The sequence below is a fragment of the Emys orbicularis genome, chromosome 11 (genome assembly GCF_028017835.1).
Source record: "Emys orbicularis isolate rEmyOrb1 chromosome 11, rEmyOrb1.hap1, whole genome shotgun sequence".
In the NCBI taxonomy this organism is placed as follows: Eukaryota; Metazoa; Chordata; order Testudines; family Emydidae; genus Emys; species Emys orbicularis.
In genome coordinates, this window is record NC_088693.1 from 54,491,008 (window position 1) to 54,497,007 (window position 6,000).

Sequence of the window (6,000 nt, forward strand, 5' to 3'; positions counted from 1 at the left end):
TGAATAAAATGTTACACATTACTGTCCTTTTTTTCTCAAAGTGAGGGTGGCACTATATCTAATAATACCAAATGCATTCAAAACCATCCAGTATGAGTAAGTTGATAAATAGCATTTATTTGGAAGTAGTTGACCGTTGTTTTCCTTTTCATTTTGAAGCAGTCTGAGTGAAGTATTGTTTTTACTGACACTTGCTCCATTTATAAGCTTTACTCTAATCAGGGTTGACCAAAAATGTGTTTGTGGTCCCACTGTATTTGTCCATGCTATCACCATTGCTTTTTAGGCCAGCATTACTAATACTGTAATAATACAGCTTTTAGATTGGTTTTATGAAGCTTTAACGTATCATTCAGTTGTGTAGCCACGACATTACTGAAGACTTCAGGGCCACATAGCCAGCCCTATACTAGCTCTCTCCTGGCCCCTCAATGGAGCATTCCACCAAGTTCAGGGACAGGAAAAAATAGGATCATATTGTGATGGCAATAATGCCGGTGAAGCTCTCCCTAGAAAGTTGTTATATGTAAGACAAAGACAGAGCAACCTCAGGGCTGCTCTAGAATGGGTGGGGATTGGTTCAGCCTCCAACAGCCTCCATTATTGAAGGAGAGAAAAGTGGCAGAAAGCAGTGCTCTGATTCATCTGAGGATCTTTCCCAAAATCTTGCAGTGTCAGTATTTATTCCACATTCATCACCGTAGTATCAAGCACTATGCAAGTTCTAAAGAACACAATCAGTGAGAGTTCTTCAGGCAGAATGCTTCCAGGATTTATCACTAAGTATTGACTGTAAATAATGCACTAGTGATCATGTTATGTGAAGTACATGGAGAAAACTGGGAATGTGAGGTTGTTTCAGTCAATTTCATCTTGAAACGGGCAACCAATGAGTATGGATAATGGAGCAAAACAGTAAATGAATTACTCATATATATTATTTAGTTGTCTACTTATCTTTTTATGAAAAAATATTTAATCTTGGAATCCACCTTGAAAGTCTTTATTAGGGATATCACTGGCTCATGAGGTGAGCTCATCTAGTTTATAATAGTCCAACAAATGTCTTACTCAGCTTGGCCTGCCTGGGCCTCATACTGACACAAAATAAATAAAAAAGGACTCTTTGACCTAAATACAAAGTGTGGTCAAAAATAGGCCATGACCAGCCCTGGGTCCTGGGTTATGGTAGATGGAAAATCCTTCCTCCTTATCCTGGCCAGCTGGGCTTCTGCCTGCCGCGGATGACCCAAGGAGGCCTTGGTAGGCAACCCCAGAGGTCCAAACTTGCTGTCCTTCTCTTCTTAAAGGGCTGCTTCCTGCACCAAGGCAGTAGGGTCTCTGGCAGGGGGCAGCAAATACCTGGTACATAGAGGACCTCTGGCTTGTTAACTAAGTAATAAGCAAACTATTTCATTTTATGTAGAAACCTGTAAACTTTCTCTGTGCATTTTGTTTTCTTTGTGCCGTTTAAAAACAGTTTCAACATTGTATCCAGAAGGGTGGTGGTGGAGGGGGAACAGCTTTAGAATTGTGCAACAACTTCTGCTAAAGTGTTTCCTACCTAGAACTACAATGGAAATACTCAGAATAACACTTACCTTTTTTTACAGTAGCAAGAAGCAGAAGGGTATTTCTGATAGCATTGCCTCATCAACATATTCAGGCAGCATTCCCATTCACTTTTCATTCTCAGTAGGAGCCATGAAGTTTTGCTAGCTAATGACGACCTGGAGGTCAAAACACCTGTTAATACAATACAATAATCAAAATTGAGTACGGAGACCATCCTTGTTAACACAAAAAATTCAGAGGTGGGCTGAAGAGAAGGAAAAGCTGCTCATAATTCTCATTTATGCTGTTTGTGTGTTTACTGTTAATCAATGGTATATTTTTTGTTAGAATGTAGTATCCTGCTGTTGAGCTTAGGAAGGGGAAGTTCTGAAAGTCTTCATTCTCCGTATACTTAGTTTGTAACTGTTGAGGTGATTGATTGTATTTTCTCAATTGCCATATAAAATTATTCCTTCATGATGGGCAGTGCACCATTACATGGAGCAGATTTCTGCTTCCAATGCCAAAGTCAGACCAAAAAGTCAAAAAGCGTCTTCCCCCTGTTTCAGCCTCTATATGCTGCTATTGTAGTGAATGTGAGTGTGTCAGAAGACTTTTGGCAACTAACTCCCCTGAGCTCTTTTGAAAATTATAGCCCTTGTTCTCAGCAAATTCTAAAGCATTCAGTTTTGATCTGATTTTGTGGCTCTTGTTCATGGTCATATACATGCAATAAGTTAAACTAAGATGATACACAGGCTTTAAACTTTCCCACCACAGGAAGTTCTGTTACAGAGCCAACTAGTGAGCCAGGAAAAAATAAATACATAAATTGTGAAACCTCTGCCAACCAGGAAAAACAATGCTAACCTTATACACAAGGAATTTTAATTAACCATCCTAGCCTTCTTCAACATTGGAGTCATTTTAGCAGTAAAGGCAATAGAAAACTGTCTACTTCCTGCAATAAGAGAGATACATGGTTTATTGGTAACTACAAATATCTTTTATATAGACTTCTTTACCCAGTTGTTCTAACATAGAATTTGCAAGTGCAGACACTTTTTTTCAAGTTATTAGCTTTTTATTAAAGATGAAGAAAATCATTGAGGTTACAAATGGTTTTCTTACCCAAATATTAAAAAGAGAGGGTGACAAATATGAAGAGAGAGAGGAATACAGTAGTGATGCAGTAATACAGGTTATGAATTGTAGAAACATACATATTTTTGTTAAGAAAGCTATTTTTATGAGTTCATCCCATTTGAGCCATCTTTTCTCAGATTGTTGAGCTACTAATTATTATTAGCAGTATTATTATTTGTATTTTCAGTGTTACCTAAGAGCCCTGGTCAGGAAGTAATTGAAGTTTTGTCTTGCTTTTGGTGACATCTGCCTAGCTCATAGTTTTGCACAGAAGAACTGACAGACAGGAAAATGACACTACTCCTCTTTGGCCAGGTATTTAGCTAACTGCTTGCTAGAACAGCCGTTTTATGGCCATATGCTTCCCTTGATGTGTTAATACACCATCCGCAGTATCAACATGACCCACATTCCAAAGAAGTTAAATAGAATTTATTTTCAAGGTTAGTAACTAGTTCAAAAGAAAGAGTATCCTACTCCATCGTCTTCCAATTACTGATATTTGTACTACAACTTTCTTGGTCCAGGTCACTGGAGAGATACACTGTTTTTTTTATCAGTCAAAAGAAATAACCAGGAAAAAGAAGAGTGGGTATGATATAGCACATATAATGAAGATAAGGAAGTAGGTCACCAATTCCCATCTACAATAATTTTGTTTTATGGCTAACCAGAGAAATGTCAACAAAAAGTGGAAACACTGTTAACCCCCTGAATACCTTATAAGAAGAACTCATTTTGACCCTATGGTCAATATATGTGAAATGATTTGAAATTCATTTAAAGCAGCACAGATGCTTTAAATAGATACCTTGTAGTGTGAGGCACTCATTCTGGAGCAGTGCAATATGTACTCAACTACTCTAATAGTTGATACAGTTGGGCAAATCCTGTGCCTAATGCTCAGTGTGAGGAACTGGCAGCAGGAGGGAGACTACAGAGCCACTCTTTAGAGACTAGTTTAGCCCAACTGCTGGACTAGTTTCTGTGGCCCTTGATGCAGACACCACCTTTGCCAAGGGGAAGATGGTGTAGTCCTGTAGCCTGCCCATATATGCTGCCATGTAAAGGGTGTGCATTCCTGTCCCCACCCCACCCTGTTACATTCCTTTGTGCAGCGGAACCACATTACAGTTGCTTGGGACCTTCCACATGTCACGACAGGGGTTGGCAGGGTGGGTGTGAAGTCAGTCCTAGTGGTTGGAGCAGGAGTGGGAGTCAAGAGTGAAGCCTAGGGTCAGAGCCCAAGTCAGAGACCAGGGGCAGGGATCAGGAACAAGGTAAGAACCAGGAACAGGTCAGGAAGGCAAAAACCAGGAGCAAGGCAGGGAAGCAGGAACCAGAGACAAGTCAAAAGAACAGGGCTCAGGAATCAGGTGAGAAGGCAGGGTCTGATATAGTAGCCAGTCAGGAATTTACCCAGTTGCATGGATAACTTCCTGTGCCTCGTGGCTTAAATAGCACAGTTGGACCAATTGGTGGGGCCATACGCATCTCCAATCAGGTCACCCCTGGGCAGTGCCTCTGGTGGGGCCAGGGTTCCATAAGCCACTCAGCCCACTAATTACTTGCAAGCTGCAAAAGGGCAGCTGGTCTGCAAAGGTTGCCTGGGGACCTAGAGATCTGAGATCCTCACACCATGGTCATACAGGAGAGATCTGTTTATGTGCAATTAAAGTCCCCACAACAATGTCTTCTATAGTTTTAGAACATATGTCCAGCACTTAGGCTGTGCACACGTTAGGACCCCCTTTTATAATGTGATAATAATCCTTATAGTTATTACCACACCAATTTTTGATAGTACTTCGATCAGTAGATCTCAAAGCACTTTGCAAAGGAGGTGAGTATCATTAGCCCCATTTGACTAATGGGGAAACTGAGGAACAGAAAAGGGAAAGTGACTTGCCCAAGGTCACCCAGCAGAGCTAAGAATAGAACCTAGGTCTCCTGAATCCCAGTACAGTGCTCTATCCACTATGTATTTGCTATCCAGTCTCCATCACTATTTAAAATTAGTAAGGGTGGTAAATCTTGTCTCAGAACCTTTCCCTTAGGTTAATTGTATGCTTGTACTGATAGCTTCTTTTTCTCATGTTAATGTTTCCTATTGGCATCTTATGTTTCATTTCAGTCAGCGCCATTTACATGTATTATATACATAAAGGGAAACACCAAGGGTACATTGACCCAGGACATGCTAGTTTCATTTGGAACAAATATGTATTTAAGGAGATATTATAGGGGCGTAAATGGAAACCTGTAAAAACTGGAAGATGGCCATATTTATATATTCTAAATAGGATAAATCCATAATTAATGGAACTTCTATCCCAGTATAAATTGTAAGAAAGGTCAGTTCCAATTAGATTTTTTTCTTGCTATTACATACAATGAGAGAATTCAAAAGCAACTTCCTGCCTTACCAGAACACAATGAAATGGTGCCACATGAAACAATGAATACACAGTTAAAATATAGGCTATTAAAATCTCATCCATAACTGTTTGCACTCCAGCAACACATTTTTTTTTCATTTTCTTGGCATACAAGTAAGTGCTATTCATAATCACATATAACTAGATCTGTGAAAAACATCCAAAAGTTCAAGGACAAATATGACGGACTTCCCCAATGTCCATTAACAGATGACTGAACCTCTTCCCTTATTACATGGAATATATAATTATTTCACATTACTGTCATCAGCAGTGGACCTGGAATCCATTTTCAAATTGTTTGAAATAATAAGTGAATTAACTTCCTCCAGAGGCATGAAAATAAATGTCCCATCCAAACCTGGCAAGATAAAATATCATTAAACAATACCAAATTAAAGCCCAAGATACACAATTTTTATTTAATTGCTGTGAAACTAATCCGATACTTTAAAGGACATGCTAGGTAGCTAGTTTGAACCTTGGAAGGTCTCTATCTTTCTTGTAGCTTTCACAACTTAATTCCCAGGCAGGAGAGTTTCATAAACTACTAGAACTGTAACTCCCAAAGGAAATTTTGCCATTCTTAAAGGGAGAGTAATACTAATTAGATCCTTTTTTGGGGCTCCAACACAGCAAAGTGGTTTAACAGATGCTCAACTTTAAGTACATGGATAATCCCATTCCTGTTCAGCAAAACACTTATGTACTTGCTTAACATTAAGTTCGTGCTTTAGTCCCACTGACTTCAAGGCATTCCCTTTGCCTGATGTCTCTCTAAACTGCAGGTTAAGTACATGTTCCAGGCAGATGAAAGGACTCTCAGCATCAAGCAACTTTATTTAAGATGATCAACCACAGT